Genomic DNA, 12,457 nt, shown 5'->3' with positions numbered 1-12,457 from the left:
AAGGGTGCAGAGGTCCTTAATCTGTGCCCACTCCGTAAATGTGATATGTGCCATGTCCGTACTGTGTTGACCCAGGCTATATGACATGACATACTGTGTCGATGCTGCTGCCATAGTCGCTGCAACATGTGCAGAATAGAATTCCACCGTGTCGGCACATCGCATATCAATGCGTTAACTAGCATGGACAAAGACCTCTGTATCAGTACAGGCAGAGATTTTATTGTGGATTGAGAAAGTTGTGGTGTGCTCGTTCTCTGAGATCGGTCAAAAACAGCAGACACGTCCGTTTCCATTAGAGCTAACCATGGGCCAACAGCGTGACTGGAGTCGGTAAAGAACCTGAGGTTCTACAGTCTCAGACCTGCATCACAATACTTGCCACAGATACAGAGGAGGAGGAAGAAGCAGCAGATGCGATTGATGGGGCGGCTGATGGTTGTTAAGTTCTACTGGTCCACATTTTAATGCAGTGGTATTCCCAGAATAACGCATGTTGATTGCGCATGTGAAGGTTCAAAATGTAGTAATCAAATTATTGCACTTTTTCCCTCTAATCAGTTTTTTTGCAAAGCTGGCAGATTACGTGAGTTGGCTCAGCCTTTTCGGTGTCATAAAAGGCCCAGGATAGGCAACCCTTTCCACCCTGTGAGCTGCAGACCTACGAATGCTGATGGTCATAGGCACAGTCATGGCTGAGGATGCATTGTTTGTTGTGGCTGCATCACTACGTGTCTGTGACGTATGGTGCAACATAACCTTCTCGTCTTCCTCCTCCTCAGATTACCTACTCATCTATGTGCCTCTGTATTCATGCCAACTGGGATCTACCGCCCTTCATCTTCCTCTGTGTTATCACATTCCTCGCCCTTAGTCACCCTCCTCTTCTTCCTGCCCTGACAGCAAAGCACAGTCCACGTGAACCTTAGATATCTGAGTCTCATCAGGATTAACTCCTCTCCTTTGGGTTAATGTCTGGTGATGAGCATCGAAATGCTCCATTGACCCTACTTCTTCCTGCCCCAGACCCAAGCTAAAAAAATTTGGGCATCAGTGCAGATTTCCTCCACTTGACTCTGTGAAGCTTTTGAGTAAACTTCTGATGCCAATGGCATAGAATGTGTGAACAGCTCTTCAGACTCATCCATCTGTGGTTCCCTACAGACAGTTTTATGGTTGGAGAGTTGTGACGTGGGGGGGGAGCAAGGGTAATTTATGTTTCACCTCAGTGGCCTCTACTGGGAGTGATGTTGAGGTGGAGGAACAAGAGGAGATGTCTGTAGAAGCTGCGCTTGCCATCCACTCGAGTATATGCTCTTTCTGGGCCTCATCAATAAGGTGTACTGCTGTGCAGCTGCCAAACAAAGTTAGTACAGTAGCTCGTCCAGTATCAGTTGTCAGTTGTCTTTGTGTAGGACGTGACTTTGTTAGTTCACAAGTGCTTTCACAAACATTACCAAGCCTAATCCCCCTTCCACCACGACCTTGCATTTTCCCAGTCATGTTGCTCAGTTGGTGTAGTAGGAGCACAGTATTAGTAACAAAAAAATGGATTTTAAACTCTGCACCAGCTCTGCAAACAGCTGAATTTCAGTGACAGTAAATGACAAAATGAAATATGGCGTGCTGAGTTGCACTAGTCACAGAAGAAAGAAGTTTTTGAGTGTAGATGAGGGCTGGATGACAAAGAAGATATGCTCCAAATAATTTCAAAATCTCTCCTACTGTATAATGTTAGTAACAGAAGAAATGTGTTTTTTTTGTTGGATGACGACTGTATAAAATAGACTAGATGCTACAAACAATTTCAAAGTGAGATCTCCACTTCTGCACAACATTAGTAACCAAATAAATTTTTTGGGGCCTATGGATGAGGTCTTTTAACATAGACTAGATGTTACAAACAATTTCAAAGTGAGATATCCCCTACTGTATGATTTTAGTAACAAAAGAATTATTTTTTTGGCCTGTGATGAGGTCTGTATAACATAGACTAGATGTTACACACACTTTCAAAGTGAGAAATACCCTTCTGTACAATGTTAGTAACCAAAGAATTTTTGGGGGGCCTATGGATGAGGTCTTTTAACATAGACTAGATGTTACAAATAGAGTTGAGCGAAACGGGTCAGTCAATTTCAAAAGTCGCCGACTTTCGCAAAAGTCGGGTTTCATGAAATGAAATCCAACCATAGCGTGAGGTCGGCCACGAGGTCGGCGACCATGGCACCAAAGTCGCGTTTCAAATGATGCTTCAGCGCCCTTTTTCAGCCAATGATGGAGGACGCACACTGTGGGCAATGCGATGACATAGGCAGCGGTCACCACCATCTTTGAGAAGGGCATGCAAGTGATTGGCTTGCTTTGTGTGGCGTCACAGGGGCTATAAAAGGGCATGCACACCGACCGCCATCTTACTTCTGCTGATCTCAGAATAGGGAGAGCTGCTGCTGCTCATTCTGTAGGGAGAGCGTTAGGCAGGGGAGAAGATACAAAAAACTGCTTCTGCTGCTAGCGATTTTGCCTGTACAACACACCAGTTAGTGTGCAGTGCAAGTGGAGGCTATATTTTGGTGAATTAGCTCTGTTGGTTATTAGGCTGCCTTTTAAGGCTCCCTGATAGCTGCTTTGCTGTTTTCAAACTGCTGTGCAAACTGCTTTTTTAAAAGCAAAAATACTTTTCATCCTCTTTTTTGCCCAGTTACCAAGCGTTCATTTTTCCACACTTTTGTGTGCAGCAGTCCTGCTTATTAGGCTGCCTGCTGCCATACTTGGACTGAGAGCATCATTGTCAGCCTCCTAAAATCTCTAGGGAGATTCAAATTCTCCCCAGTCCTATAAAGACATTTTATGCACCATCCAATTTCAGCCTGTTATATTGAGATGTAATCTACACTGGGCCTGAGATAATAGTTCAGTGTCCTCAAGTCTGTAGGGAGATTCAAATTCTCCCCAGTCCTATATAGACATTTTATACACCATCCAATTTCAGCCTGTTATATTGAGGTGTAATCTACACTGGGCCTGAGATAATAGTTCAGTGTCCTCCAGTCTGTAGGGAGATTCAAATTCTCCCCAGTCCTATATAGACATTTTATACACCATCCAATTTCAGCCTGTTATATTGAGGTGTAATCTACACTGGGCATGAGATAATAGTTTGGTGTCCTCAAGTCAGTAGGGAGATTCAAATTCTCCCCAGTCCTATATAGACATTTTATACACCATCCAATTTCAGCCTGTTATATCGAGGTGTAATCTACCCTGGGCCTGAGATAATAGTTCGGTGTCCTCAAGTCTGTAGGGAGATTCAAATTCTCCCAGTCCTATATAGACATTTTATACACCATCCAATTTCAGCCTGTTATATTGAGGTGTAATCTACACTGGGCCTGAGATAATAGCTCAGTGTCCTCAAGTCTGTAGGGAGATTCAAATTCTCCCCAGTCCTATATAGACATTTTATACACCATCCAATTTCAGCCTGTTATATTGAGGTGTAATCTACACTGGGCCTGAGATAATAGTTCATTGTCCTCAAGTCTGTAGGGAGATTCAAATTCTCCCCAGTCCTATATAGACATTTTATACACCATCCAATTTCAGCCTGTTATATTGAGGTGTAATTTACACTGGGTCTGAGATAATAGTTCAGTGTCCTTAAGTCTGTAGGGAGATTCAAATTCTCCCCAATACTATATACACCTTGTACCTTGTTTTACAGTACCATATCGCTGGTGGTATTTTGGGTACATTTTCCCAAAAATGAGGAAGTGTGTTGCAAGAGGCCATGGAAGTGGGCGTGGGTTGACAGCTGGTAATGATGGTGCTGGTGGTGGATCTGCTGGCAGTGGCAAAAGCACAATAGCACCTAATGCAGGAGGTGTTGAGCCTGCGTTGCATCATCGTCTGGCTCCACAAGGCCTCGAAGGCTCCCTTTTCTGGGAGTAGGTAAACTGCTTTTAAAGCCGGAGCTTCAGGAACAAGTTTTGGCTTACATTGCTGACACAGCCTCCACCTCTATCGCCTCCTCTTCTGAACTTTCAAAAAAAAAAAGCACTGAGTCGTCATTGGAGGCTCATGGTCAGGAACCACATCTTTCCTTGTGTCCTTCACCCCTTCCAAAAGTAAAGGATGCGGCAGGCCACACTACAGATTACTCCATGGAGCTCTTTTCACATACCATGCCTGGGTTATCAAGTCAAATCGTGAATTACCCAGTCCAAGAAGAATCTGACATGGAGTGCACTGATGCACAGCCACTGCTAGATTTATCTGCTGGTACATGCACTCCGAGCACTACATTGTCCTCGCAGTGTATTGAGCCAGAATCTGACCCTGATGAAACTCAGGTGCCCCTTCCCGCATACTATACCACCTTACATGGTGACACAGAGGAAGGTGCACATGACATTGAAGAGGAGGTGATGGATGACCCAGTTGTTTACCCAGATTGGCATCCATTGGGGGAAGAGGGTGCTGCTGCCAATAGCTCAGAAGAGGAGGAGGAGCAACCGCAGCAGGCATCGACATCGCAACAGCTGTTATCTGGCAGGCCCGGAGCAGTCCAAAAACGTGTTACAAAAAACAAAAGAGTTGCAGGACAGCTAGGCCAGATGGTCAAATTAGCACAGTGTGCAAGGCCTCAAAATATCTTCCATAGTAGGAAGAGTGCAGTGTGGCACTTTTTTGAACAAAATCCTAATGATCAGGCAAAGGTTATCTGTAATATGTGCGCAAAGACCTTTAGCCGAGGGAAAAATCTGAGAAATTTGAATACCAGTTGCATGCTTAGACATTTAACCACCATGCACTTGCAAGCGTGGACGGACTACCAAACTTCACATACCACATGTGCAACTGCTCCCAATGAAGGTAGTCAGCAACACTACATCGTTTAGCCCAATGTAAGCCCACCGGTTAGCATACCACCAGCAGCAAATGTTGAGGTGTCGTCGCAAGGCCAAAGCAGTCTGGAATCACAATGTTATCGCTACGAAAGACTGAATCTAGGCCATCAGAAAGAACACCAACTCCATCACCATCATCAACCCTCTCTCAGTTCCACCATATGCAGCTCTCAAGTCCAGCTGACCCTACCAGAGACTATGAGTAGGACGAGAAAGTACTCATCCTCTCATCCGTGTACACTGGGTTTGAACACCCACATTGCCAAACTAATCTCGTTAGAGATGATGCCCTACTGGTTGGTTGAAAGCGAAGCTTTCCGCGAACTCATGGCCAACGCAGTACCACGCTATGACCTACCCAGTCGGCACTTCTTTTCTCGCAAAGCCATCCCAGCCCTCCACCTTCATGTGAAAGACCGCATTGTCCATGCACTCAAGCAATCAGTGAGTGGAAAGGTGCACCTCACAACAGATGCATGGTCCAGTAGGCATGGCCAGGGCCGTTACGTGTCCATCACTGCACACTGGGTTAATGTGGTGGATGCAGGGTCCACAGGGGACAGCGGCGGTGGGACAGTGCTGCCTAGCCCACGGTATAGAAAACAGTTGGGTATAGGTGTTCGACCCTCCTCCTCCTCCAGAAGCGAAAGCTCGTCCACAGAGCACAGTCGCATGAGCACTCCATCCGCAGATGCCAGTGTTGCACACTCGGTGTCCCACTATCGAACAGCTAGTGGTAAGCGTCAGCAGGCTGTGTTGAAGATGATGTGCGACAACAGACACACTGCGGAGGTACTGGCCGACTACTTGCAGCGACAAACTGAGTCATGGCTGGGCAGTCTACATCTTGAGGCAGGCAAGGTAGTTAGTGATAACGGCCGGAATTTTGTGGCAGCCATAGCCCTTTCAAAACTCTGACACATACCTTGCCTGGCTCACACCAAGAACCTGGTGGTGCAGTGCTTCCTCAATAATTATCCGGAGTTAACAGGCCTGCTCCAGAAGGTCCGAAGACTGTGCTAGCACATCCGCCGGTCGCCCGTACACTCCAGTCGTATGCAGAAGCTGCAGCGATTGCTCCAACTTCCCAAGCACCGCCTAATTATCGATGTTGCAACAAGGTGGAACTCCACCCTGCACAAGGTTGAGAGGCTGTGTGAACAAAGGCAGGCTGTAATGCATTTGTGGGAAGATACACGGCCAGGCACTTTGAGGGCAGACATGGAGTTGTTGGGTGTGCAGTGGTTGAAGCTGAAAGACCTCTGTAAAGTCCTTCAGTGTTTTGAGGAATGCACACGACTGGTAAGCGCTGATGACGCCATCATAAGCATGAGCATCCCACTTATGCATCTGCTCATGCAAACTTTGACGCATATTAAGGAGCAGGCGTCTGCAGCCGAGGAGAATGAGGAAGAGGAGGAGGGAAGCCTTGATGACGGTCAGCCATTGTCTGCTCTGGGACCTCTCCTGGACGAGGTGGAGGAAGAAGAGGAAGAAGAGGAGGAGGATGATGATGGGGATGATTATTTAGGGGAGGAGGATGCTTCTCGCGGGGCAAGAGAAAATGTTGGCGGGGCAAGGTCTGGTACAGGGTTTGTGCGTGACTGGAGGGATGTGGATTTGCCAGAAAGTGCTCCTCCACCCAGCACTCGCAGTGCATCATTGACACCTGGAACATTGGCCCACATGTCAGATTATGCCTTGCAGATCCTTAAAAGGGACCCCCGCATTGCCAAAATGATGAACGATGATGACTAGTGTTGAGCTTTCCGATACCGCAAGTATCGGGTATCGGACGATATTAGCTGTATCGGAATTCCGATACTGACTTCCGATACTTTTTTCATATCGGATACCGGATTCGGAAGTTCTCCATAATGCTATCAGCCCGCTCGCTTTGATTCAGCCAATGGGAATCCTCAGAAGTGTGAGCACATCCTGTTAGGCATGTAGGCATGCTAACTATTGGCATGGCTGTGATTGGCTGCTGAAATGATGTCATGATGCACTATAAGAGCCACTGCCGCCGCCATTTCTGGTCACTCTGCTGTGAATTCAGTTAGGGACAGGCTGCTGTTGAAGACTGTGAGGGACAGTTAGAAATAGCGATTCTCAAAACAATATTGTGCTTTACCCAGGCTACATAAACCACCACTGTAGCTTTCTTTTCCCTAGCAGCAGTGTTCACAGCTGTCTGCAAGGGCTGTGTGAGTGCAGCTCACGCTGTGGAGTGGGTCCTGCAGCCACGTCTGGTTGTAGGCCGCCCAGCGTGCCTCACTGCTGCCTCATACATATTTTTCTTTTTGAGCTGCTTATTTTTAAAAAATTCTATCTAGTGTGCTTCCATCCGTATCCATATACGTTGGTTGCAAATACTAGTAGTAGACAGTGTAGCCTTTCTGCAGCCTTTCAGTGCCAGTGCCCACTTAGCTGCACTGTTCACGGCTGTCTGAGAGGTCTCTGACTGTGTGTGAGTGCAGCTCACGCTGAGTAGTGTGTCCTGCAGCTACGTCTGGTTGTAGGCCGCTCAGCGTGTCACTGCCTCACACATTTTTCTTTTATTGCAGCTCATTTTTTCTCCTATTAGTGTGCATCCATCCATATCCATCTACATTGGTTGGTTGCAAACACTATATAGGAGTAGATAGTGGAGCCTTTTATCTGGCTTGTGCCCTTCAGTTGCAGCCAGATTAGTATTACCCAATTTTTTTGGATCTTCATCATTTGCATTGTAGGTTACCTGCCTGCATTGTAATAGCTCCAGAAAGTTGGTGATACTCTCACTTTCAAATCTTTGGTCACATCATTTTAGTTTTTTTTCCCAAAAAAAAAAAAAACAAAGTTCACCAAACACTAAATTTGAAAGTTGTGTAGGCCACATTAGCTCCCATTAAAGTGTAGTCGACACACACACTTCATAAAATTAGTGTTTCTTATACCTGTAACCAGCTGTTCAGGAATAAGCACACTAAGGCCCCCCTTTGTACTTTTCTGCCTATCTTTCTCAGTCTAGGAAGATGAAGAAGGCAGGGAGTAAGGCACGTGGGCGTGGGCGTGGAGTTTCAGCAGGGAGAGGACGTGGGGATTCTACAGGGAGAGGACGTGGGGATTCTGCAGGGAGAGGACGTGGGGATTCTGTGCCTGCTGTTGGCACCAGTGAGTCAGCATCCCCCAGTTTTAGCAGGCAACAGTCCTTTATGCGCAGCTTTGTAGGACCTCACCGTACCCCACTGCTGCGGGAGGACCAAATTGAAGCCGTTGTGGGATGGATGGCAGCTAACGCATTGACTTCAAATCTTCAATTACTTCCACATCCTCTCAGGGCCAGAGCACCAAAGAGCAACCATCTGTCTCTTCACCACCTGCCAAAGTGCCCAGGCAGTCAGAGAGCACTGGACAGGAGCCATCATAGTCTCTACTTCTGTTCTCGGAATCTGTTGGTTTGGAAAGAGGGGGCCAGCCAAGCAGCATTCCAGAATGTGAAGAAGAGGGAGTATGCAGTGAAGCGCAACTTCTTTGTCCCTCTGAATCTGAAGAGGCGGTTGGGCCAGTGCCTATGGTCAGCACACCTCAGTACGCATCAGATGATGACGAGACACAGTTGCCACTTTCTGTTGCGTACAGTGCTGGCAAGACAACCCAGGAGAAGCAGGTGTTTGAAGAGGGGAGTGTAGATGATGAGGTCCTTGACCCATCATGGCGTGAGGAACAGGAAGGTGGTGGGAGCAGCTCTGAGGAAGAGATTCCCCGAACGGCCAAAACCGGAGGGAGAGGGAGGGGGCAGACTTGGTTGCCTGTAGCCTCCACTTCGGCACCCGTTAGGAGCATTCCACTTTCAAAAGGCAAAACGGGCGCTCCCAAGACTTGCAGTGCGTGGTCCTTTTTTGACACAGTTGCAGATGACATTTGCTTTGTCAAATACAAGCTGTGTCATCAGAGAGTCAAAAGAGGGAAAAATGTCAGCAACCTCAATACCACTAATATGTGGAAACATGTGCGGACCAAGCACGAGGTGGAGTTACACAGACACACTGAAGACGTAGGCCAACGTACAGCACCACCTACCACCTCTTCAGCTCGTGTTGGGGCCTCTTCCTCCAGCTCACACACAGCTGGTTCGGCTTCCTCACAGCATCGCCAAGGAAGAACCTCTGGCACTGTTGTCCGGAGACCCTGTAAACATTCCACCCACAGCACCACGTTCCAAGTCATCCTCACACTCCCAGGCCACTCGACAGCCATCGGTAGCACAGGCATGGGAGAAAAGGCGGCCATAATCGGCAAACCATCCCTGAGCACAGGCTCTGAATGCTGGCATTGCCAAACTACTGGCACTTGAAATGCTGTCATTCAGGCTGGTGGAGACTGACACCTTCCAGGACTTCATGGCATTGGCAGTCCCAGAATACACCGTGCCCAGCCGCTTTTATTTCAGCAGGCGAGCCGTCCCTGCCCTGCAGAAACATGTGGAGGCAAACATAAAACATGTGCTACTAAACGCCGTCAGTAGCAAGGTCCACCTGACCACCGTTGCGTGGACCAGTACCCATGGACAGGGACGATACCTTTCCCTCACTGCCCATTGGGTCAATGTTGTGGAGCCAGGTACAGATCTGGAGAGTGGCGCTCTATGTGTTCTGCCAACTCCACGGATTGCAGGAATCCAGTCTGTACACATTGACTCCTCCTCCTACTCAAGTTCCTCTGAAACAGCGCAGCAGGAGCCTGTTATGACCGATATGAGCACAACCATGGCCAAACGTCAACAGGCCGTACTGAAATTAATTTCTTTGGGGAATCGAAGCCACACAGCGCAGGAGCTCTGGAATGACATCAAGCAGGAGAGCAACGTGTGGTTTCTGCCAGCGAATCTCCAGCCGGGCTTGGTAGTGTGTGACAATGGCCAAAATCTGGTGGCAGCTCTTGGCCTTGGCAACCTCACTCACATCCCATGTCTGGCACATGTGCTCAACTTGGTCATGCAGAGCTTTCTGAGGGACTATCCGGATCTTGATGCACTGCTGCACAAGGTCCGCATAGAGTGCACTCACTTGCGGCGTTCCAGCACGGCAAGGTCGCGCCTTGCTGCTCTGCGGCGCCGATTATGCCTTCTGGAACATTGCATCATATGTGACCTACCCACCAGGTGGAATTCTATATACGTTACATACAGTCATGGCCAAAAGTTTTGAGAATGACACAAATATTAATTTTTGCAAAGTCTACTGCTTCATTTTTTCTAATGGCAATTTGCATATACTCCAGAATGTTATAAAGAGTGATCAGCTTAACAGCAATTACTTGCAAAGTCAATATTTGCCTAGAAAATTAACTTTATCCCCCAAAACACATTTCAACATCATTGCAGCCCTGCGTTAAAAGGACCAGCTAACATCGTTTCAGTGATTGCTCCATTAACACAGGCGTGGGTGTTGATGAGGACAGGGCTGGAGATCAATCTGTCATGAGTAAGTAAGAATGACACCACTGGACACTTTAAAAGGAGGCTGGTGCTTGGCATCATTGTTTCTCTTCTGTTAACCATGGTTATCTCTAAAGAAACACGTGCAGTCATCATTGCACTGCACAAAAATGGCCTTACAGGGAAGAGTATCGCAGCTAGAAAGATTGCACCTCAGTCAACAATCTATCGCATCATCAAGAACTTCAAGGAGAGAGGTTCTCTTGTTGCCAAAAAGGCTCCAGGGCGCCCAAGAAAGACCAGCAAGCGCCAGGACCGTCTCTTAAAAGTGTTTCAGCTGCGGATCGGGCTACCAGCAGTGCAGAGCTTGCTCAGGAATGGCAGCAGGCAGGTGTGAGTGCATCTGCATGCACTGTGAGGCGGAGACTCTTGGAGCAAGGCCTGGTCTCAAGGAGGGCAGCAAAGAAGCCACTTCTCTCCAGAAAAAACATCATGGACAGACTGATAGTCTGCAAGAGGTACAGGGAGTGGACTACTGAGGACTGGGGTAAAGTCATTTTCTCTGATGAATCCCCTTTTCGATTGTTTGGGACATCTGGAAAACGGCTTATTCGGAGAAGACCAGGTGAGTGCTACCACAAGTCTTGTCTCATGCCAACTGTCAAGCATCCTGAAACCATTCATGTGTGGGGTTGCTTCTCAGCCAAAGGAATGGGCTCTCTCTCTGTCTTGCCTAAAAACACAGCCATGAATAAAGAATGGTACCAGAATGTCCTCCAAGAGCAACTTCTCCCAACCGTCCAAGAGCAGTTTGGCGATCAACAATGCCTTTTTCAACATGATGGAGCACCTTGCCATAAAGCAAAGGTGATAACTAAATGGCTCAGGGAACAAAACATAGAGATTTTGGGACCATGGCCTGGAAACTCCCCAGATCTTAATCCCATTGAGAACTTGTGGTCAATCATCAAGAGACGGGTGGACAAACAAAAACCTTCAAATTCAGACAAAATAAAAGCATTGATTTTGCAAGAATGGACTGCTATCAGTCAGGATTTGATCCAGAAGTTGATTGAGAGCATGCCAGGGAGAATTGCTGAGGTCTTGAATAAGAAGGGTCAACACTGCAAATATTGACTTGCTGCATTAACTCATTCTAACTGTCAATATAACCTTTTGTTACTCATAATATGATTGCAATTATATTTCTGTATGTGATAAAAACATCTGACAAACACACATAAAAACCAGAGGGCAGCAGATCATGTGAAAATATAATATTTGTGTCATTCTCAAATCTTTTGGCCATGACTGTATGTTGGAGCGGTTGTGTGAGCAGCAGGCAGCAGTCATGGAGTACCAGCTGCATCAGGCGCAAACAAGTAGCACTGTGAGCCGGTCACACTTCAGCACCACTGAGTGGGCCTCTATGAAGGACATCTGCCTCGTTTTGCATGCCTTCGATGATTCCACGCGGATGGCGAGTGCAGATGATGCACTAGTCAGCATGACTGTCCCCCTTATCTGCCTGCTTCAAAAAACACTGCAAGCACTAAGGGATGAGGTTTTGGAAGAGGTGGAGGATGAGGAGTCCCAAATGCCATCTGCTTCTGGACAGTCTGCGCTACGTGCTTCCTCACAAAGTGTCCCCTGCCTTGGCCTTTGTGAGGAAGCACGTAGCGCAGACTGTCCAGAAGCAGATGGCATTTGGGACTCCTCATCCTCCACCTCTTCCAAAACCTCATCCCTTAGTGCTTGCAGTGTTTTTTGAAGCAGGCAGATAAGGGGATGAGGAGGAGTCGATGGAGGAGGAAGACATCTCTCCAGAGGAGGGAGGTACACAAAGCTCTAGTCAGTATGTACAGCGAGGGTGGGGTGATGGAGAGCAGGCAGTGATCACGCCTCAAGCAGGGGACAGCGGTTCTTTGGCAGTTGGGAGTCTGCAGCACATGGTTGACTTCATGCTGCAGTGCCTGAGAAACGACCGCCGCATCGCCTACAATCTCTATACGGCTGATTATTGGGTGTACACCCTCCTAGATCCTCGCTACCGGGACAACTTGCAAACCCTCATACCAACGTTGAACCGGGAGAGTAAACTGCGGGAGTACCAAGACACACTGGT

Source organism: Dendrobates tinctorius, unplaced genomic scaffold (genome assembly GCF_039654945.1).
Source record: "Dendrobates tinctorius isolate UK_male_01 unplaced genomic scaffold, ASM3965494v1 ptg000057l, whole genome shotgun sequence".
Classification (NCBI taxonomy): domain Eukaryota; kingdom Metazoa; phylum Chordata; class Amphibia; order Anura; family Dendrobatidae; genus Dendrobates; species Dendrobates tinctorius.
Note: the sequence above shows the minus strand (reverse complement) of the source record.